We start from the raw sequence: 24,504 nt of genomic DNA on the forward strand, positions 1-24,504 counted from the left end.
TAGGGATTCTAGCACTATGTTAAACAATAGTGGCAAAAGTGGGCATTCTGTCGTGTTCCTGATCTTAACTCTCAACTTTTCCCCATTGAATGTATTTGCTGAGGGTTTTTCGTAGATGGATTTTATGAACTTGAAGAATGTTCCCTCTATCCCTATACTCTGAACAGTTTTAATCAGGAAAGGACGCTGTATTTTGTCAAATGCTTTTTCTGCATCAGTTGAGAGGACCATATGGTTCTCTCTCCTGTTATTAATGTGTTCTATCACACTGATTGATTTGCGAATGTTGAACCACGCTTGCATCCCGGGGATAAATCCCACTAGGTTGTAGTGGATGACCCTTTTAATGAATTGTTGGATCCTACTAGCTAGGATTTGAGAATTTTGGAATCCATATTCACCAGGGATATTGGTCTGAAATTCTCCTTTTTGATGGGGTCTTTGCCTGGTTTGGGGATCAAGGTAATTCTGGCCTCATAGAATGAGTTTGGAAGTTTTCCTTCTGTTTCTATTTTTTGAAACAGCTTCAGGAGAATAGGTATTAATCTTCTTTGAATGTTTGGTAGAATTCCCCAGGGAATCCATCAGGCCCTGGACTCTCGTTTTTTGGGAGGTTTTTCGTCACTGCTTCAATCTCGTTACTGGTTATTGGCCTATTCAGGTTGTCAATTTCTTCCTGTTTCAGTCTTAAAAGTTTCCAGTTTTCCAGGAAGGAATCCATTTCTTCCAGGTTGCTTAATTTATTGGCATAAAGTTATTGATAATATTTTCTAATAATTGTTTCTACTTCCTTGGTGTTAGTTGTGATCTCTCCCCTTTCATTCATAATTTTATTAATTCGGGTCCCTTCTCTTTCCTTTTGGATAAATCTGGCCAGTGGTTTACCAATCTTATTAATTCTTTCAAGGAACCAGCTTCTAGTTTCGCTGATCTGATCTACTGTGTTTGTGGTTTCAAATTCATTGATCTCTGCTTTAATTTTAATTATTTCTCTTCTAACGCATGGCTTAGGCATCGTTTGTTGCTTTTTCTCTTGTTCTTTAAGATGTAGAGTTAGTTGGTGAATTTGGGATTTTTCTATTTTTTTGAGTGAGGCTTGGATGGCTATGTATTTCCCCCTGAGGTCCGCCTTTGCAGTATCCCATAAATTTTGGGCCAGTGTGTTTTCATTCTCATTGGTTTCTGTGAATTGTTTAAGTTCTTCTTTGATTTCCTGGTTGACCCAAACATTCTTGAGCAGAGTGGTCTTTAGCTTCCAAGTGTTTGAATTTCTTCCAAATTTTTTCTTGTGATTGAGTTCCAGTTTTAAAGCATTGTGGTCTGAGAATAAACAGGGAATAATCTCAATCTTTTGGTATTGGTTGAGACCTGATTTGTGACCCAGTATGTGGTCTATTCTGGAGAAAGTTCCATGTCTGCGCAAGAGGAATGAGTATTCAGTTGTTTTAGGGTGGAATGTTCTGTATATATCCATGAGGTCCATCTGGTCCAGTGTGTCATTCAAAGCTCTTGTTTCCTTGTTGATTTTCTGCTTAGATGATCTGTCCATTGCTGAGAGTGGAGTATTGAGGTCTCCTACAATTAACGTATTGTTATCAATATGACTCTTTATTTCAGTTAACAGTTGGCTTATGTAGATGGCTGCTCCCATGTTGGGGGCAGAGATATTTACAATTGTTAGATCTTCTTGTTGGATAGACCCTTTAAGAATGATATAGTGTCCTTCTGTGTCTCTAACTACAGTCTTTAGTTTAAAATCTAATTTGTCTGATATAAGAATTGCTACCCCAACTTTCTTTTGAGGTCCGTTGGCATGGAAGATGGATCTCCATCCCTTCACTTTCAGTGTGGATGTATCTTTAGGTTCACAATGAGTCTCTTGTAGACAGCATATCGATGGGTCCTGTCTTTTTTTATCCAATCTGCAACCCTGTGCTGTTTTATGGGAGCATTTAGGCCGTTCTCATTGAGAATGATTATTGAAAGATATGAATTAATTGCCATCATGGTGCCTGTGAAGACCTTGTTATTATAGATTTTCCCTGTAAATTTCTTTTCTATATCACTCCTGGGGTCTTTCTCCTTTTAAAGAACCCCCCTCAATATTTCTTGCAGGGCCAGCTTAGTGGTCACATATTCTTTCAGTTTTTGCCAGTCGTGGAAGCTCTGCATCTCTCCATCCATTCTAAGTGATGGCCTTGCCAGATAAAGTATTCTTGGCTGCATGTTCTTCTCGTTTAGTACCCTGAATATGTCTTGCCAGGCCTTTCTGGCTTGCCAGGTCTCTGTGGATAGGTCTGACATTTTCTGATGTTCCTCCCTCTGTACATAAGGAATGTTTTCCTCCTAAGTGCCCTTAAGATGGTTTCCTTGGTTCTAAGATTTGTGAGTTTTACTATTACATATCAGTGTGTTGGCCTGTTTTCCTTGATCTTGGGAGGGGTCCTCTCTGCCTCTAGGACATGAATGTTTGTTTTATTCCCAGATTAGGGAAGTTCTCAGCTACGGTTTGCTCAAATATATCTTCTAGTCTTCTCTCTCTGTCCACTCCCTCAGGGGTTCCAGTAATTCTGACATTTGAACATTTCATGGTGTCACTTATTTCTCTGATTCTATTTTCATGGATTCTGAGTTGTTTTTCCCTGGCCTTCTCTTTTCTCTTTTTGTCTACTAATTGATCTTCTAGGTCACTAATTCGTTCTTCTGCCTCCCTTACCCTAGCTGTTAGATTGTCTAGATTAGATTGGATCTCACTGATAGCATTTTTAAGTTCTGCCAATTCAACTTTCATTTCTGCCCTTAGAGACTCTATGTTGCTGTTAATTGATTTCTCCGTTCTAGCTATTGTCTTCACAATTGCTAGCCTGAATTCCATCTCTGACATTTTGGTTACATCTGAATCCATTTGTAAATCTGTGGCATAAGTTGTAGTCTCTGAGTCTTTCCTATTTTGGTGGTTCCTCCTCCTAGTCATTCTGTTGAGGGGTGGTTGAGGGAATGTATAGCGTCCAAATTATTGACCAGAACCCAAGCAAGATGCACCTGTTTTCTTGGGACCTTAGGGTTGCTGGTCTCTTGTTTTCCTAGCCTGTCTTCTGGGGAGGGGTCTGCTGCGCTGTTACTCAGGCAACCCTGTTTGGGCAGAGTTGCCCTGCCCCCTATGGTGGGAGATAGGCTCAGTGAAAACTGTTTTTCTGGGGCTTTTGTTCTCTGGAGGGTTTCCCTGGTGGCTTTCCAGGTCTCTTCCAAGAGTCAGAGCAGAGGAGACCATTTCCAACCCTCTGTCTCAGAGTAGAGAGATTGCAGTCTGTTCTTCAGTGATCTCTCCAGGCCACACTATCTCTGTTTCTGTTTGTGCTGTTATAAACTGCAGTCCTGGGTTGTGCGCCCCTCAGCAGTGCTCTCAGTCCTCGCCTCCAGGTAGGGACATGTCTCTGTCCTTTGTGCTTCTAAAACCACCAGCCACCCCCAGTTCACATGCGTGGCCCTGCTACTCTGGGTTTCTGACAAGGGAGCGGCCCTAAAGTCCTTTCCCTGTCGCTACCGGTCTGCAAGTCTGTGCCCCATCCCCATCACGGGAGGCTATTGCTCACCGGCGGTGTAGGATCCGAAGGGCTCGGCTCCCTCCCCCTTCGTTTATCCTCCAATATCTGCCCACGGAATCATGGCTCCCCACTTCATACCTCGAAACCAAATGCCTGTGATATTCTGTTTGTAGAGATCCAGATCTATCTTCTTACATTTCAGGCTGATTTCGTAGGTGTTCAGAGTGGTCTGGTAGAGATCCAGCTAGATTCTGGGGACCAGTTGGAATAAGGTCCCCTACTTCTCTGCCATGTTTTCCCCTAATCCTGTCTCTGTAAATTTCTGTTCTATATCACTCTTAGGGTCTTTCTCCTTTTATAGAAACCCCCTTAATATTTCTTACAGGGCCAGCTTAGTGATCACATATTCTTACAGTTTCTCACTGTCTTGGAAGCTCTATATCTCTCCATCCATTCTAAATGACAGCCTTGACAGATAAAGTATTCTTGGCTGCATGTTCTTCTCGTTTGGTACCTTGAATATGTCTTGCCAGGCCTTTCTAGCTTGCCAGGTCTCTGTGGATAGGTCTGACGTTATTCTGATGTTCCTCCCTCTGTATGTAAGGAATACCTTCCCTCTAAGAGACTCTTTAAAAAAAAAATATTTTATTTATTTATTTGAGAGAGAGAGAGAAAGCACAAGCAGGGGGAGAGGGAGAAGCAGGCTGCAAGGAGCCTCATGCGGGACTCGATCCCAGGATCCTGGGATCATGACCTGAGCTGAAGGCAGACATGTAACTGACTAGGCCACCCAGGAGCCCCTAAACCATAAAAGACTTGTAAGGATAGAGAACAAACTGAGGGTTGATGGAGGGAGGTGGATGGGGGATGAGCTAGATGTATGATGGGGATTAAGGAGGGCACTTGTGCTATGTAAGTGATGAATCACTGAATTCTTTTCCTGAAACCAATATTGCATTGTATGTTAACTAACTATAATTTAAATAAAAATTTGAAGAAAAAAAAGAGCAGCTCCTCCTAACCTTCATCCTGCATGAGAATCACCCCTGGAGAGTTTCAAAAATACAATGCCTGGGTCTCAACCCAGACATTCTGATTAAGCTCATCCACTGTGAAGCTTGAGTGTTGGTATTTTTTTTAGAAGGTCTTCAGATAATTTTGCTATACAGCAAAAGGGCAAGACACAACCGTAAGTATAACTCTTCTCCAAGTTAGTTTATTTGCTCTATATCTGGGCAGAGGAGCAGGGCTGTGCTTTTCCCTCTAATCTGAGAGCAGTTTGTTCCCTTCCAGCAGCTTAGGGCCCGAAATCCTTGCTCCTGTCCAAGGCACCACTCGAAGTTAATGGTGCACCTGTGATTGTGGCCTTGAGAAGCTTGGCCAGGAAAGAATTTACATTTTTACCTTTCACTGAAAGGATGGAGTATGTGATCATGGGCAGATGATTCAAAGCTGATAAAATGATCCAGAATTCGTCATTTCAGCTCACACTGTTCTTTGGGAGTGGGAAGGAGGGTGTAAGTGGGTGGGGGGTTATGAAGGGTTTAAGTGCAATGGGCGTGTCAGGGTACCTGAGTTTCTTCCTGTCTAACCACCTTTATTTCCACATGCTGGAGCCAAATGCCTGAATGTAAGCCCCAGCTCAGGCATTTACTAACTCTGAAGCCCTATAACTTTTTGTGCCTCTGTTTCCTTAACTGTTGCATAGGGCCATAGCCTGACCACATATAATCTTGAGGATTAAAGTAGCCCCTGAACAAAGCTGTTAGTACTATCCTCTCCTCATGCCTTCCTCACCATCCCTGAACCCCTGCCTGCCTCAGGTGAAGCCACATCATCCTTCACCTGTCCTGTTTCAAGGGCCCCTTCTTGGCCCTGACCTGCCTCAAATCCATCTGGCACAGGGCCCTGACCTGCTGCCTTCTGGGTGCACTGTATTGATCAAGTTGTTCACATGGTCAGTCATTTCCAAAGGCTCTTGTTGGCCCTGATTTCTCTGTCCTCCTTTCCAATCTCCACAGACAAAGAGCCATCCAGACCCGAGCTGGTTAAGGATGCGCATCACTATTCTCTCCCACGTACTTCACCTGCACCACCTCCCCATCTGATTGAGCCATTTATCTTTTTTTATCCCTGGCACGTGCCTTCAACTTTCCAGTCTCACCACCTTTGCACAGGACCCTTACCTTCTCCTCCGTAGTCCTGTAGATCTGAGCTCTACAATCCTGGCCTTGTCTCCTCTGGTTAACTTCCTCCATTGCCTTCAGCCTGCTCTGCTGACTCTTCTGTGACCCCCATCCTTGCTTGGGGTATGGTAATCTATGAACAGAGCAGCCCCCCCACTTCAGTGGTTTAGCCCTCGATGGGCTTTCCTCACTGCTGCCACAACCCACCTGGGTCTCTATCCATGAGTGTGGGGTCCCTAGGCCCCAGCAGTGACTGAGGGCTCAGTTTCTTCCTTAGGGTGATCGCCATCTCCTGGGGCCTTTGTGCCCTCCCCTGGGGTCTCCACACTGACCGGAAGTGACAGGACACACAAAAGATTGCTTAGGGGCGGGCGCCTGGGTGGCTCAGTGGGTTGAGCGACTGCCTTCGGCTCAGGTCATGATCCTGGAGTCCCGGGATCGAGCCCCGCATCGGGCTCCCTGCTCAGCGGGGAGTCTGCTTCTCCCTCTGACCCTCTTCCCTCTCTTGCTTTCTATCTCTCATTCTCTCTCTCTCTCAAATAAATAAATAAAATCTTTAAAAAAAAAGATTGCTTAGGGGCTGGGCTTGAATGACACACACATCACATTCACCCACGTTTCTCTGAACTCAGTGCCAGAGGCCCACCTGATTGTGACAAGGCAGGGGCATGTAGTGGGCCTTTGCATGCAGGTGGCAAAGGAAATGGGTACAGCAAGCCTGCATCAGCTCTGCCACTTTCACCACAACATGGTCTCACAGTTGGCATTTCCAGTTGCTTTGCTAAGGCACATTTGTGCCCCTAGACTGTACTTATCTGGGATGCTGCTATGGTCTGAATGTGTTCCCCCTGCAAATTCATATGTTGAAATCTTAATGCCCAGCATGGTGGTGTGAAGAAGTGGGGTCTTTGGGATGTCATTAGGTGATGAAGGTGGAGCCTCATGAATGGGATTAGTGCCGTTTTAAAAGAGACTCCACAGAGCTTTGTAGCCCCTCCCAGCATGTGAGGACACAATGAGAAGTCTGTGACCACAAGAGGTCTTTCACCAGACATGGAATCTGCTGGCATCATGATCCTGGAATTCCATCCCTCAGAACTGTGAGAAATAAATGTCTGTTGTTTATAAGCCCCCCGTCTTAGTTTTCTGTTGTAGCAGTTTGAACAGACTAAGAACAGATGCTTTTTTTTTTTTTTAAGATTGTATTTATTGTCAAACAGAGAGGGAGAGAGAGAGAGAGTGCACAAGCAGGGGGAGCGGCAGGCAGAGGGAGAAGCAGGCTCCCTGCTGAGTGGGGAGCCTGACGTAGGACTCGATCCCAGGACCCTGGGGTCATGACCTGAGCTGAAGGCAGACGCTCAACTGACTGAGCCACCCAGGGGCCCCAAGACAGATGCTACCTTAAAACAGAATTCACTGGTATTTTCTTTTTGGGGCAGGGTTGTTAAGAAGTGAGATGTTACCAGCTGTTCTTCACTTTGGTCTACAGTGACCTTGGCTGGCATTCTCTGAGGACAAGGTGGGTGCTGCCTAGCCGTGGCAGAAAGCCCATCTGACATGGGCGAGGACACTGGGAGGGAAGAAAGAAGATGGATGGAGTGAATGAAGATCTTTGCTTTTTGTAAAGCTAAGGGTGCTGGAATCTTTTCAAAATCTCCCCCCCCACCCCTGCAAATACCGCAGGTTTTTCTTGGATGTGTCTTTCTCTCCTGGCTAGCGTGAGAACACATCATGGAGATATGTTGTAGGTGGAGTTGTGTCCCCCCCCAGCCTCTCATACCTGTGAATATGAACTTACTTGAAAATAGGGTCTTTGCGGATGTAATTGAGTTAAGATGAAGTCGTGCTGGAGTGGCGTGGGTCCTAATCCAATGACTGGTGTCCTTATAAGAAGAGGGAATTTGAACACAGGCACACAGAGAGGAGAACATCATGTGAGGACACAGACTCAGTCATGAAGGAGGAGGCCACACGAAGACAGAGGCAGAGACTGCAGGGACACAGCTATGAGCCCAGGAGCACAGAGGATCACCAGTGACATCTGCAGCTACAAGAGGCAGGCAGGATTCTTCCTCAGAGCCTTCAGAGGGAGGACGGCCTTGCAGACACCTTGACTTCCCACTCCCTCTGTCTCCTGACTGACCTGGTTCTTCCCTGTGTGGCGTGGTGTGAGGACTGAGTAAACTTCCTCCTTCATGACAGTCATTTCCACATCTGCAGGCTTTACCATGTCTGATGAGAAAATTCCTGGGTACCCATTTAAAAAAAGGGGTTTGGAAACTGCTTGGAATCCAGAGAGAGCGGGGCCAGCAGGGAGGGGCTGTGGTGAAGGAGGGAATGTGGGATGACAGAGATTGGGCTCCAGAGCACCGGGCAGGGGTGAGAGAAGACAGCCAGAGTCTGTTGGGCCACCGGGCAATCCCCAGGCCCAGACTGGGGTGCAGACCCACAGGCTGGTTCACAGACGACTGCTGTGAGCCCCTGCTTCTCCGTGAGCGGTGGGAAGGGCCCTTGTGCACAGCGAAGGGTGTGTGGGTTGGGGCTGAGGAGCCAAGGTCTCTGTCCACAAGCAGGCTTCAGAGAGAATGTGGAGGTTGACAAATGATCTTGGAGAGGAAGACAAGCCAGGTCTCTGGAGAAGGACAGAAAACCCGTCTGGGCCTCAGCAGCAGCTTGGTGCCCAAAGAAAGTATTCTCAGGGGACCCCGCACTGCTAGAATGGCAACCTGCCCTCCTTCGGGCTCTGAGCCCTCCCTCCTGAGGCCCTGATGAAAGGACGGGCCTGACACCCTCAATCAATTCCCTGTTATCTCTTCTCCTCCTGAGGAAGGATAATCCTCTGTTCTGCAGTCTCTCCCCGTCCGGCATGGAGCATCCATTGATTTTTGTAGTTATTTCTGCTAGCCGATATAGGTGCTAAAGGAGAATGACCCACAAGTCTGAAGTTGAACTTGAGAGAGCCCTGTCACTCCTGAGAGGGACAACTTTTTGTTGCTTCTGTTTTTAAAGGACCAGTCCCATAGCCTAGAGTACACAGGTGCCCTTTGAGAGGTACATAGTTATTCTGATTTACTCCTTTTATTCTTTTCTGCCATCCCCCAAAGGAAACCCTTTTCCTGGCTGGTTAATCATCCCACGACACCATGACACAATGCTCCCTCAGACACCACAGTTTGCTTACAGGCCAGTAGGAGAAAAAACACATGGACACAACAGCAACAAAAGGGCAAATCATAGCATCATGATTCGGAGTAACTATTATTTAGGCCTTTGTGCCTCACAAAACCCTTGCCCCTCTTCCTACTTCAATCTCTACACGGAATCAGAGTTTTACACATTAGGATCAGAGCCCCAGAGGGACGTCATTCATTCATTCAGCAAACATCCACCAAGCACTCCTGTACTAATTCATCTAGGTGCTGGGGACCCACTGCGACTAAAAGCGACGAGCTGCCCGCCTTTCTGGCATGTATTCAAGCCCCCAAAATGGGCTTGAATGCAGGTTTCCTGCTCAGTGTAACAGACAGCTTTCCAAGGCTATGTGGAGTGGAGCTTTGCCACTCATTAGCTGTGAGATTGTGGGGCGATTCCTTAACTTACTTGAGTCTCCATGTACAATTTGTAAAATAGAGATCACGATTGTACCTGCCTCAGGGGTTGCTGAGAAGTTTAGAGATTATGGAGATTAAATGCCTGGCCCAGAATCTGGGCTGCACACAGGATAACGGTCAGTCAGGACTGTGCTCCAACAGCTATGCAGGTCTGGAACTGGGAGAGATCTCTTCCACCCTGAGGAAGGGAGCAGAGAAGCTCCCGGGAGTGGGGGTTGCTTTCACCTGGGCTTTGGGACTCATTCCTATTCTTGAGAGACTATTGTCCCCATCTGTTGGAAGGTACTTGACTGAAGCCTAAGTGCTTTATGCAATGACCTCACTTCCTCACTAGAATTTATTCTAGAGCCTGTGAGTTTAAATCAACATACATGGAAAGTCTCAGTGAGATTCATAAAGAAGAAGAGAAACTAAATAATATGATGCAGAAATGCAAATAAATATAAAATTGGGTTCAGTTCTTTCATAAAACTTCCTCTGCAGTGATAAATAAGGAGGGGCTCTGAAGTCAGGAGGAGAACACAGGTTTGAATCCTGGCTCCACTGTGTGTAGTTGTGTGCCTCACATAAATGCAGTAAACCCTCTGGATCTTAGTTCTTGTCCATGAGTTGGGAAAAACAACTCTTGCATTATGTAGTCTGTGGGTCCTTTTTTTTTTTTTTAAGATTTTATTTATTTATTTGACAGAGAGAGAGAGCACAAGTAGACAGACAGACAGGCAGAGGGAGAGGGAGAAGCAGGCTCCCCACTGAGCAGGGAGCCCGATGGGGGGCTCGATCTCAGGACCCTGGGATCATGACATGAGCCGAAGGCAGACGCTTAACGACTGAGCTACCCGGGCGTCCCTAGTGTGTGGGTCTTAAAGGGGTGACACTTGTAAAACACTTTGCATGGTGCCTGGCCAACAAAAGTGAGCTGAAAAAATAAAATAAATGCACCGAGACTGGTTGCTTCTTGCTTATTCATTTTGGTTACTGAATGGTGGGGAGGGAAGGGCATTGCTCTGGCTTCCCAGAGTCCTGTGTCCAGCCGTGGGTCTGCTTCTCAGTCGGGGGCTGGCCAGAGGCTAACCCATTGCGCATTCTGGGTTTCCGTTTTATCCTTTAGAAAACCAATGTTGGCACAAACCTGGTGTTTGTACCTTTCTTGTAGCTCAGAGGTGATCCTGGAAGCTGCTTCAGGTATTTCCAATATTCTAGGAAGCCTGCTAGCTATTTTATAGGTAGGCTAAAGAAAAAGCTAGGAAATATGACACATTTTTTATCATGTCATCCCTTGGTTTAGAATCCTCCGAGGCTCTGCATTTCCCTTGGAGAAAAAGGAGTGTCTTTCCAATGTCTGACACAGCCTTCTGCCACGTCCCCTTCAGCAACCTCTCTGGGTCATCTATAAACCTGTTCTTGGATTCTGTCCAGCTGCGCTGAGCCTGGCTGTCCCCTTGACACTCTAAGTACACTTTGCTGTTCTCACCTTTTTGCTTAGAACGCTCATTTCCCCTGACATCCAGTGGCTCACTCTTTTCTCCTTTGACTGGCACTTTCTCCGTGAATCCTGTGCTGATGACTCTATCTTAAGTTGTAGCTTAACCTCCTTATGTTCACCACTCTTCTGCATATTTCCATGGATGTGGCTCTTGTGCTGTGTTTCTAACAATTCTTATCATATTATAATACACAATATTATTTACTTATTATTTTCTTGTAAATTTGTTTTGATGTTACTTTCCCAGCAGAACTGATGCTACTCAAGGACCTGGAATTTTTTTTCCCTTAACCTTTTGCTCACTCTCTTATCCCACATACCCCAAACAATGCCTGTCACAAAGCGGGCACTCACTGTGTGCATGATTGTTAAATGTTAAATGGATATATAAATTTTGGCTGGGATTCTATTGACTCATTATGATTTTATTTCTTGAAGAAACTTTTTTTTTAAAGATTTATTTACTTATTTTAGAGAGGGAGAGGGAGAGCATGAGTGGGAAAGACAGGGGGAGAGGGAGAGAGAATCTTAAACGGACTCTGTGTTGAGTGCAGAGGTCTTTGTGGGGGTCAATCTCATGAACCTGAGATCACGACCTGAGTCTGACGCTCAGCCGATTGTGCCACCCAGGCACCCCTCTCTTGAAAGAAACTCTTATTAGAAATTTTAAGTGTAACACGTGGAAATTAATTATTACTTAATAAATATACTTTGCTTAATAGACACAATCTTTCAAATGGAACATAGGTGAACATCGGTGAAATCATAGACTCTTGGTGGTGAATACTGTAAACAAAGGCATCTTCTAAAAACCCATTTGGGATCCAAAGTTTCTTAGAAGTGTGTGAATGTGTGTTGTGGGGAGTGTCCAGGGGAGTCCAGAGTTAGTGCTTTCTGAGCAGAGCTCACCATATTGAGCTCTGCAGCCCCAGTATTGAACATAGTAGTTGCTCAGTAAATCTCTGTGGATTTGTTTTGAACTGAGCATGAGATGAAAATATTGTCTCGAGAAATTTTTTTTTAACTGGAACTGAGTACTTAAGGGGAAGTACTTTTATTACTTCATTAAGTAAGAGAAGACAAGGAGACACAGTATTTATGCCCTGATTATCTCTCTCCACCAACTTGCCATTTATCTCCATGGGGAAACTAGAGGCAATAATTAGAGAATTAAACCTCCCTTCCTCAGTCAGGCAGTGCACACAATCACTTGCCATTTGGTATTTATTTTCCAGATGAAGGAGTTTATTTTCTTTCTTCCCTTGGGGCCCCAGCTGGCTGACCTAGAGCAGCCTCCAGGTTTGGCCGAAAGGAGCCTCCATTTTCATTCCCCTCGGGGCCTCACCCACTTTTGGGCGGGTAAAGAAATATGGCAGAGTCTTTGGTGAAATCTAATCCTCATCTGCGTCAGAGAGCAATGGATGGGGGAGCTCCCATGGATAGGGGAGGGTTCTTTCTCATCCCTGAGACACACCCATCCCTTTAGACCTTCACGATTGCTGCTGCCAACAAGGCTGTCTTCAGCAACTGTGGATCTTAATTGCACATGTGTCCAAGGTGGATCTAAATCCACAGTTTCATTCCCCATGGTACAACTGAGGCAGGCAAGAACGGAGAGCAGGGCTCCCAGATCACAGTAAGGAATCAACCCCAGACAGTTGTGTACTACTTGGCATTTTGGTTTCTAAGATCCCTGCTACCTGACACAGCCTTGGGTCTCCCTCAGGCTTTGCCCACATCCACACACTTCTTGAGGCAAGGGTCAATTTCTCCCACCTTCTTTCAAATCTGTTTAGCTATATCAAAATCTTAGCTAAAAAGTGAGCTTAGAAGAAAATGACATTCCTTCTTTCCTGCCCATCTAAGCCTTGCCTTATAAGGCTTGGTTTTGTATACCAGAACCCACCTCTTCTGTGATGTCTAAAACCGGGAAAGACTTATACCTTTCGGGATGATAATGTTTTTCTTTTCCCATGGATGCGAACTTATTACCTAGTCCCGTTAGCAAGTTCTCCTGAACACAGTATGGTAAGCCCAACCTGCCTACAATGGATACCTTTCTGTGCCTCAATAGCTCACATGCAAAATAGAGCTAAACTGGTATTGCATAGGTTATTCTGAGGACAAAATGTGAAACACTTAGAAAAATGTCAAGCATATAGTAAATGCTATCTAAATTCTAAGTGTTATTATATCTTTAGGATTAAGTAGAAACAGCCCAGATGTAAGCTGGGACTTTGTATGGCCCAGGCTTTGTGAGGAGTTGCATTCAAAGTAGCATAGATTGATAACCTAAAAATAATTCAAGATAATTCAAATCTTTAATCCTTATCTTTAGAAATTTCTAGAGATAGGCAAGAAGTCAACACCTCAAGGATGGAGACTGTAGTTGGCAAACACATTCAGAGATTTAGGTGTTTAGACAGCAAATCCCAGAGCCAAGCTGACAATGTGTAGTGCTGATAGATGTAATAGGAGGCATGTGCAGAGACAGTATGAATTATACATCTTGGAATAGAGTGAAAACCATAGTAATAGCCAACATTTATTCAATGCTTACTATGTGTCAGATTCTGTACTAAGATCTTTACATGCATTATCTCATTTAATATTCACAACATCATAATGAGGTAGGTACTATTAATATTCCTTTATAAAAAATTTTTTTATTTTATTTATTTATTTGAGAGAGAGAGAAAGAGCATGAGTAGGGGGAGGGTCAGAGGGAGAGAGAGAGAAGCAGACTCCCCACTGAGCAGGGAGCCTGACGCAGTGCTCCTTTCTAGGACCCTGGGACCATGACCTGAGCTGAAGGCAGATGCCTAACTGACTGAGCCACCTAGGCGCCCCATACTATTAATATTCCTATATCACTAATCTGCCTGTTTTATAAATAAGGAAACTAAAGCCCAGAAAGGTTAGCTTACTAAGCCAAGGTCACACAGCTTCTAAGTGACCGGGCTGGAAATTCACATTGAAAATATGTCTGGGGGTGCCTGGGTGGTGCAGTCTGTTGAGCGTCTGGCCCTTGGTTTTGGCTCAGGTCATGATCTTGGGGTCCTGGATCAAGCACCGTGCTTGGCGTAGAGCCTGCTTGGAATTCTTTCCCCTCTGCCCCTCCCCTCCGCTCTCTCTCTCAAATAAATAAATATATCTTAAAAACAAAACAAAAAAAAGAAAATATGTCTGTCTGATTTAGGAACCAAACCACAATGAAGAGTCAGGTCATTATAGTACCAATCAGATGCCAAACTCAAAGGGCTGAAGCTGAAACGTGTCAACAGAGAGCAAAGTGCAGAATGGTTCTTGAAGATGCTGAGCAACCTCTGTGAATTTTCTCCTTTCATACACATTTTGACATCCTCTTTGGATGTAATGTTGATCTTCAAAGCAGCAATACTCCATGCAATGGCTGGGGAAAAGATTTTATAAGTCATGGCATTTGTCTTGTTTGTTTCCTTCATTCATTCTACAAACATTTAACCTATGTGCTAGGATCCAATTGTGTACTGGGACTACAGATTTAAAGAGAGTCCTTGTCACTAAGGAGTTCACAGTCTGGTGGTGTAGGAGACCAACATTTAAAAAATGTAGTTCTTTTTTTCCCCCCCCAAGATTTATTTATTTATTTAGAGAGGCAGAGGAGGGGCAGAGGCAGAGGGAGAGAGAATATCTTGAGCAGACTTCCCACTGAGCATGGAGTCTGATGCAGGGCTCAATTTCATGACCCTGAGATCATGACCTGAGCTGAAACCAAGAGTTGGGTGCTCAACCAACTGAGTCACCCAGGTACCCCACAAAATGTAGTTCTTTATGAGAATGGAAACTTGGTCTGCCTGAGGGACTAAAAGATGACTTCCTGGAGGAGGTGACCATTGAGATGGTTCTTAGAAAAGAGGAGGAATTTTTCCAGTGCCTAGAGAATGTAGAGGAAAGAATTCCAGGCACAGAAAATTGCACTTCCTATTATTCTTTTCCCAAACACATGTTGTTATCTCCCATCCATCTCAAAATGTTTGGATATTTGTTAAATATGTTTCTTGCCAGAGGCAATGCAGATTTGCAAAGACAGCATTGATTGATTGGGTCTCAGGTTCTCAGCAATCAGGAAAAGTGTGGCATCAGTAATATTTTACTCAGACTTCCAAAACACATGCTAACCACATGCTCCCTCTCCCCAGCTCCAACCCCTGCACGGAGGCATCCTGACCCTCATATTTTCCTGCCTTGCTTTCGCCTTGGGAATCTAGGATTCAGTAGGTGCCTTTGCTTTTCTGACACACTGTTCCATTAGCTGCTTTTTCTATCTATTACAGCTAATGCCCTTCTCAACTTTGGAAGGTGTCCAAGCCTCGTTTTCCCTGCACGGGGAAGCTGAGCATTGCTCTGTAAATTATGCACCAGCCCCACGATGTTTGGGGAACCTGTGGACCCATTTTGTCTACATGGAGGTAAATTATTTAGCAATGGTTGTGTAAATGATTCAGAGGTGATGGTGTGAAGCCCGGCTTTGGAGCATCCTGTCTTGGGAAATGTGATTGACCTTGGCATGCAGGGGATACAGCTCCCAGGCAGAGCTGGGCACATTTTATCTATTCTTTGACCCCTGTGGGCTCGACGCCCTGTGGGTTCGATGCCCTGGCCTGTCTTCAGACAGTGTCCCATATTCATAATCATTATAGTTTAAAATCTATGATTTCATTTGGTGCGTGCCTCACCTCTGCAGGTGCAGAGGTTTAGTGAAACAAGCTGTGTCTGGGCAAACTTGAGCATGTGTCCTGCAGTTTTCCCTCCTGTAAATTGGGGGTAATAAAAGCAACTGTGAATGGGCAATCTTTCCATTCGAATAGTTAATAGAAATTACCCAGCCAAGCCAGACTCCTCACTGTCCTACCCACCCCAGTCACTGAAGCAGTGCTCCCAACTGGGGATGTGAGACCCTCCCTCCCCAATTACTCAGGACTAAGTCCTAGAAGTCATATTTGATTCACCTCTCTCCTGCAGCCCCCTAGTTAATTTATTTACTAGTCCTGTCTGTTCTGTGTCCGACATGTGTACCCAGTGGGGTCATTCTCACCAGCCACGCTGCCAGCTCCCACTGAAGCCTCCGTCCATTCAGGTATGTACCGAGAAGCCTCCTTGTTCTTCTTCCTGCAGCTGCCACAATGCCTCCAGCCCCTGTGTGACCTCTACCCAACAGTCAGGAAGTTCTTTCAGAACCAAAAGAAGGAAATCCTGCCATTTGTGATGACATAGATGAACCTCAAGGTCATTAGTAAAGTGAAATGAGACAGCCACAGAAGGACAAATACTCCATGATTTCACTTATCCAAGGTTCCTAAAATAGTCAAACTCATGCAAGTGAAGAGTGGAAAGATGGTTGCTAGGGGCTTGGAAGGAATATGGGAATTGCTAATTAACAGGTATAAAGTTTCACTTGTGAAGGATGAATAAGTGCTAGAGGTCTGCTCTACAATATTGTGTATATAGATAGCGATACTGTATTGTGCATTTAAAAGTCTATTAGGATGTAATATTCCATGATTCATTGTTTGTGTATAACACCCAGTGCTCCATGCAATACCTGCCCTCCTTAATACCCATCACCGGACTAACAGACATCAAAAACTAATGATGTACTGTATGGTGTCTAACATAACATAATAAAATAAAATAAAAAATAAAATAAAATTGTTTTAATAATATAAAAAATAAAAGTCTACTAGGAAGGTAAATCCCATGTTAAGTGTTCTTACCAAAATTAAAAGACTAAATAAAAATAAATAAATTTGATATTATCACTCCTCTGCTAAATAAACCTTTGATGGTGTCCCATTATTCTTTTTTTTTAATTAAATTCAATTAGCCAACATATTGTTGGCTAATGATGATGACAACTAATGATGTCATTAGTTTCAGGTGTAGTGTTCAACAATTCATCGGTTGCATATACCACCCAGTGCTCATCACGTCATGCGTCCTCCTTAATGCCCATCACCCATTTATCCCATACCCCCACCCACCTCCCCTCCAGCAACCCTCAGTCTGTTTCCCAGAGTTAGGAATTAAGAGTCTCTCATGGTTTTTCTCCCTCTCTGATGACTTCCCATTCAGTTTTCCCTCCCTTCCCCATAATCCTCTGCCCTGTTTCTTATATTCCACATATGAGTAAACCATATGATAATTGTCTTTCTCTGATCGACTTATTTTGCTCAGAATAATACCCTCTAGTTCCATCCACATCAATGTAAATGGTAAGTATTCATCCTTTCTGATGGCTGAGTAATATTCCATTGCATATATATACACCACTTCTTTATCCATTCATCTGTTGATGGGTATCTCAGTTTTTTCCACAGTTTGGCTATTGTGGACATTGCTGCTATAAACATTGGGGTGCAGGTGCCCCTTCGGATCACTGCATTTGTATCTTTGGGGTAAACACTTAATAGTGCAATTGCTTTCGATCACCTACAGGTCTACATGGCCTGGCTCAGGTCCACTTTTCCCTCCTCGACACTGATGACACCGGCCTTGGGATTCTAGAACTTTCCAAACATGTTCTCACTTGAAGGCTTTTGCTTTTGCTGGCTTTTCTGCCTGGACTTAGGCTCCTCAGGCTTGGCTGTCTCCATTTCAACATTCTGGTGAAATGTTAACTCCTGGTGGGGCTTCCCTGACAACCCATTAACACTCTAGCTGCTTTATCTTCTTCATGTTGCTCATCCCTACCTTCAGTGATGATACTGAGCTGCCCACTGGCTTACTTGCCATCCCCTCCGCTAGGAAGGGTGCTCTTTGAAGGACCAAACTTTTCAGTCTTATTCACTGTGGTAGCCCCAGGTAGGCTTCTAGATAAAACACAAGACATACAGTTAAATCTGAATTTCAGATAAACAATGAATACATTTTCATTCTAAAAACTAACAGCATGTGACATACTTATGCTGAAAAAGTATTTGTTGTCCTCATATTCTTATTTGTTGAATATGCTAGCCCAGGGCCTGTCCCAGGGCTGGCATCTTCATTGTTGCTTGCTACATTTTTGTTCAAAGAAAAAATAAAAAGAAGAAAGAAATAGTAAGAAAAATAGTCATAAAACAAAACCTACAGACTGAATTCCTTGTACCTTTTGCCTTTGTGTTCCTAGCACCTTGTCAATGCTTGACCTGTAACAGATGCAAAGTTAAGAATGTGCTAAGTAAATGGGAAGGAGTGGGGTGTCTAGTGTGCTTTTCTCCTTCATGTCATATTGGCAGTTTCATCCTGCAGTTGGAGAAACAGGAGCAGAGAGCAGGAGCCTTTTCCAGAGTCAAACAGCGAGGGCAATTTTGTCCGAATACAGCTGTAAACAGCTTCTGGAAGGGGGCTTACATTAACAAAAACTTCTTTGCCTCACCCATAAAAGAAACTGTGTAATGATGGTCTAGGCCTTTGGTGATGAGATAGGATGGTGGCTTTGAGACCAGGCTTCGATCTTTCTCCTTCACAAGCCTCTAGAGCCACTTCTAACTTCAATTTCACTGCATGGTCCTAAAATGGCTGCCAGAAAAGCCAGTGGATGGAAGCTGTCATCGCATCCACATTCCAGGCAGGCTTCAGGCACAAGCAGGCAAGGACAAAAGATCACTCACCACATCCCTCTAAGAAACCTTGCTGAAAGCCTCTCATAACACAACCTCTTGCATCTCATTGGTCAGAACTTTGTCTCGTGACCACTCCCAGCTGTAAAGGAGCTAGAAATATTGTCTTGATTCCAGGTGGTTATATGTGCTTTGTTAAAAAGGGGGACTGTTCTTACTGAAGAAAGGAATGATACAGGGGAGCAATGAACAGCCTTTGCCACAGCTAGAGAGAGGCAGACAGATTCCCAGTGTGTCCTCAGTTTGCTGTACCATGTGTTGCTCACATAGTCTTATAAGTGTGGAGATAGAGCTGGACCCCAGACTCCTGTCCATGTGACCCAGAGACTTCTCAGATCCTTTGACTGCTGGGCTTTCTGTAACATGGACCAGTGCTTGAGTGGTGGGGGTCAGAGTCTGGCATGTGGACCTTTGTGTTAATCTGAGACCATCTGTGTTGAAGAGATCACAGTGTATTCACAGTCTAAAGGACACTGTGGAGACCCAGAAGGGGTTTATACTGCTGGAATTAAAATCAAGAGACAGAACTGGGACAAGATGGTGCTAGGGAGTCAGACAAAAGTCAGGGAATGTGTCTGATCCATTGTTCTAGGATCGCAACATACTGAAGCAAGAGTAGGAGCATAATGAGGCAGAATTGAACAGGAATCAAGTGGCCTACACTTGGGTCCAAAAGAAAAACAACAAGACAGACTGATATGAATCAAAACCAGCAGGATAAAGAACCATTGAGGTGCTTTCATTGGTAACAATATGACCCATGCTGGAGTAGGGAGATACTTTGTTCATACCCTGTTGTCAGTAGCACAGAACTGAAGTGAGGGAGGTGACAGCCATGCTCTGTTGTGCATGGATTAGACCACACCTGTAATATTGCTTTTGCTTCTAGGCTCTCCAATTCAAAGGAAAATGACAGACCAGAGTTTTAAAAGAAGAGCAACCTGGATGGGATTGAAGAACCCTGCCTGTCTGTTTAACATTTTTATCAATCACTTGGGTCATGCCTGTTTATCAAATTTCTGGATTACTCTAGTCTGACAGAGGCAGCAAATACAGTGACTGACAGAATCAGTCAGGAAGAACAATGGAGAAAAGTCAACCTATGAAATTGAAAATGGATTAAGGTAAGGTCCTGAATTTTGGTCAAGCAATCAACTGGTCAAGAGGGGATGAAGGAGACAGGGCTCATCAAGGTACCATTTTGTGCATGCGCATGCACAGGCGCTGCTAAGTGGTGAGCTACCAAGAGGCCTCTGCCCAGGACTGACCTTCAGGACTTCTCTCCAGCCCAGGGGTTTGACCTCGGCTTTGGGGAATCATATGCTCCAAATGTTCCAGAGATTTCTGGTCCTGAGGAGAACAACTCATGCTAAAATGCTTACAGAAGACTGAGGAATAATAAAAACTGATGCCAAATGTACCGATCTTTAACATCAAATATCCTTTTCCTTGCAGGAAAACAACATGGGGAACCAAATAATACTCCTAAGGCTTTTTGAGGGAGATGGAGTGGAAAAAGGGATGTGAGTAGTGTGATTTGAACACTTGGTGATGTCATGTTGAAAGAGCCTAATGCATGCTTCTTTCTAATGTGGGTGTTCTCACGCTGGAAACATCTAGATAACCTCTAGATATGTCAGGTTGCAAGCAACTTTTATAGGCCTTGGAAATCATTTTGTCTCTTTAAGATGATTTGACCAAGTTCTGTTTTATTCTTTTACTTACTGATATTTTCTACAGTTCTTAGGAAACAACCTTATTTCCTTTTTCCTCTAGAGATGGGCTGCATCAGCTTGCCTTTTCCTTTGCTCTGAGGCTCCAGGGTGGCATGGGAAGGGGGAGTGACCTGGAAGGGTTAAGCTCATTAGTACTTCATTGCTGTCTACCCCCAGAAAACTCAAAGTCACTGTCCCCCAGGCATTTCTCTAGAGGAAAGGAACTTTCTCTGCTCTCCAAATCTGCTATCCTCTAAGAGTAGACTGCCAGATACCCTTAATCAGTGCACTGCACTGGTCTAGCCTCCTGGGCGAAAATGCAAACAATCCCAATGCATTGGCTTTGACTCTTCCCCATGCCCCCTTTCCCAGTGGGTGGCCATATGTATTCATTCACATGTCCAAAGGGATTCCTCCTTCTATCCTCTATTTATTGATGTTCTTGTCATCTCTCCCCTAGGAGCTCATTGTATCAGTTGAGATCTCAGTGAGAAACAGATGGCACACTCACATTAGGGTAATTTGAGAAGAATTTAATCAGGGACTATTTACAAAGCTGGAAGAAGGGTTTAGGGAAAAAACAAAGTCTAATACTACAGGGCTATGATATATAGTTGCCATTGTAAGTCTGAAGGTGTGAGGAGAAGGGAAAGAGGATCAGGAGCCAGGGGGGCTGTGTGGAATGAAGCTTATAGCAGGACCTCTGAACTTGGACAAAACCAGCCCATGGCAGTCCCATAGCAATGGTAATAAATGCTACACACCTGATTGCTTCTCTCTTTTCAAACTCCTGTTGGTGTGCAACACTGGCCAGTTGTAAGTCATTGGGCAAGGGAGCCCATTAGTGTTGTCTAAGGAGTTCAGCCTCTGAGGGTATGGTAGAGTGGCAAAAGGTGGAGAGTGGACTCAGAGGGGCAATCGGAAGAATCCACTAAGACCACCGAAGGCTGGACTCTGTGGTCACCATCTTTATCTTCTTGCTGTCCCACCTGCATAATATAGTAGGTTTGTAGCAGTTCACTTGATTATATGTTTCTCTCAGTAAGAGCCTGGTCTTTGACTCCTGTATTTTGGAGCCCAACACAGTCCCCCAAAGATGATTCATAGATGTTTATGGGATGCTTGGTGAGTGAGTGAGTGAATGAATGAATGAATAGAATGAAGTGATCTCAATGTGAATTTGTCCTTATTTTTTCTCACTACTGTGCTCTCTGGAGGCAGCCACTTCCCTGTTTCACCTGTGGACCCCTAGGAGCAGTTCCTGTTAATGAATTTCTGTATCAACCTCCTGTACCTAGACTGACCTTCTAATGAGGTCTTCGGAGGCTTTGCTTCTATCATATGAGTGTGATCAAGGAGCTCTTGTGTGGGACACAGCTTCTGCTGTTAGGATGCCTCACTTTTCAGCAGACAGGGCTTCTACAACAGGTACTTAGTTCTTGTCCTTCCTCAAGGTTCCTGGAGGAAACCATCTCTGTTCACTTTAGGCAGATGGGATCGCTTTCTCCCTGCTATACTCCCACTGGGTGAACTGTTAAACATTTCATCTGTCATGTTCTAAGCACTGTGCTAAGACCTGGGAATGTTCAGGTGGATAAGACATAGTTGGATACAAGAGACAAAGAGCAGCAGTCCAGAGGGAGAGAAGACAAGTAATAGGTAATTATTATAAGTGTGATAAGTGCTATGTTGTAGGAAAAGAGGCAGTGTGGAAGCACAGATGAGGAGAATTAAACCCAATCTGGAGGTTCAAGGAAGTATTTCTGGGGGGAGGGTGGTGGTGGTACCTGATCTTGTAGAATAGGAAAGAGCTGAGCAATGGAAAGTGAAAAATATGTTCCAAGCCAAGTGAAGAGTGTGATAAAAATAAGAGATGCTTGGGGCGCCTGGGTGGCTCAGTTGGTTAAGCGACTGCCTCTGGCTCGGGTCATGATCCTAGAGTCCTGGGATCGAGTCCCGCATCGGGCTCCCTGCTCAGCGGGGAGCCTGCTTCTCCCTCTGACTCTACCCCTCTCATGTGCTCTCTCTCTCTCTCATTCTCTCTCTCAAATAAATAAATAATATCTTTAAAAAAAATAAGAGATGCTTGACATAGCATGGTCAAAATCTGTATTTGAACAAATCTGCATGAACAAAACTGTATTTTACTGATAAAAGCTGAAGCATGGTGGACTAAGATGCAGGGAGTTGGAAGAGCAGATAGGAGAAGGGTGCACAGGATAAGCTTAAGAGTCATCAGGACCATGACGAGAGTGAGTGAATGAAGCATTTACTTCAGATGCCAAATTTAAAGAGGCTCTAAAAATTCAGTAATCAAGATAAAAATACCAAATTTTAAATAATAATGAGTCAGTCTTAGTGATATTTTTTCCTTTTGCCTCCGGCTCCAATATGGCTCAGCATGGTACTGTTACCAATCTTGTCTTTATTGCATTGCATTATTATTTATCTCTTCAATAATCATTGCTGGGACAACTCTATATCCACATGCGAAAGAATGAAGTTGGACCTCTACCTCACACCGTACACAAACATTAGCTGCAAGTACATCGTAGCATCATAGTCCTAAATGTAAGGACTGAAACTATAAAACTCCCAGAGGGAAACACCAGAATCAATCTTCATGATCTTGGGCTAAGCAATGATTTCTCAGACATGACACCAAAACCAAAAGCGGTACAAGAAAAGATTGATAAGTGAGAATTCAGACTGTTGTGCTTTTAAGGATACCATCAAGAAAGGAAAAAGATAACTCAAAGACAGGGAGAAAATATGCACAAATTATATACTTGATAAAGGACTTGTATCTAGAATATATAAGAAACACTTCCAATTCAATGACAAAGGGACACATAACCTAATCAAAAACTGGGCAAGTGATTTCAGTAGACATTTCTCCAAAGAGGATTTATGAATGGCTAATAATCACATGAAATAAGGCTCAGCATCCTTAGCCATTTGGGAAATGGAAATCAAAACCACAATGAGGTAACATTTCACACTCACGAGAATGACTATAATAGAAAAGAGCTTTATAAATATTGGTGGGGATGTGGGAAAAGTGCATCCATTCTATGTTGCTGGTGATAATGTAAGATGGTACGGCCCCTTTGGAAAACAGGTTGGCAGCTCCTCAGAAAGTGAAGCATAGAGGTATTCTGTGACCCAGCAATTCCATTCCTAGGTATGCCCCTAAGATAAATGAAAACATATGTCCACACAAAACTAGTACATGAATGTTGACAGCAGTATTCATTGTAGCCAAAAGATAGAAACCCCCCTGATATCCATCAACTGATTAAAGGATCAATAAAATGTGTCACATGCATACAATGGAATAATATTTGGCATGAAAAGAGGAAGGAACTATTTTTTTTTATTGTTATGTTAATCACCATATATTACATCATTAGTTTTTGATGCAGTGTTCCATGATTCATTGTTTGTTCATAACACCCAGTGCTCCATGCAGAACGTGCCCTCCTCAATACCCATCACCAGGCTAACCCATCCCCCCACCCCCCTACCCTCTAGAACCCTCAGTTTGTTTTTCAGAGTCCATCATCTCTCATGGTTCGTCTCCCCCTCTGACATACTCCCCTTTTCTTCCTCTCCTGTTATCTTCTTCTTTTCCTTTTTACTTAAAATATGTTGCGTTATTTGTTTCAGAAGTACAGATCTGTGATTCAACAGTCTTGCACAATTCACAGCACTCACCGTAGCACATACCCTCCCCAATGTCTATCACCCAGCCATCCCATCCCTCCCACCCCCAACCACTCCAGTAACACTCAGTTTGTTTCCTGAGATTAAGAATTCCTCATATCAGTGAGGTCATGTGATACATGTCTTTCTCTGATTGACTTATTTCACTCAGCATAACACCCTCCAGTTCCATCCACGTCGTTGCAAATGGCAAGATCTCATTCCTTTTGATGGCTGCATAATATTCCATTGTGTATATATACCACCTCTTCTTTATCCATTCATCTGTCGATGGGCATCTTGGCTCTTTCCACAGTTTGGCTATTGTGGACATTGCTGCTATAAACATTGGGGTACATGTACCCCTTCGGGTCCCTACATTTGTATCTTTGTGGTAAATACCCAGTAGTGCAATTGCTGGATCGAACGGTAGCTCTAATTTCAACTGTTTGAGGAACCTCCATACTGTTTTCCAGAGGGGTTGCACCAGCTTGCATTCCCACCAACAGTGTAGGAGGGTTCCCCTTTCTCCACATCCCCGCCAACATCTGTCGTTCCCTGACTTGTTAATTTTAGCCATTCTGACGGGTGTGAGGTGGTATCTCATTGAGGTTTT

The sequence above is a fragment of the Callorhinus ursinus genome, unplaced genomic scaffold (assembly GCF_003265705.2).
Source record: "Callorhinus ursinus isolate GAN/ISIS: 27379988/994484 unplaced genomic scaffold, GSC_fseal_2.0 scaffold4, whole genome shotgun sequence".
NCBI lineage: Eukaryota > Metazoa > Chordata > Mammalia > Carnivora > Otariidae > Callorhinus > Callorhinus ursinus.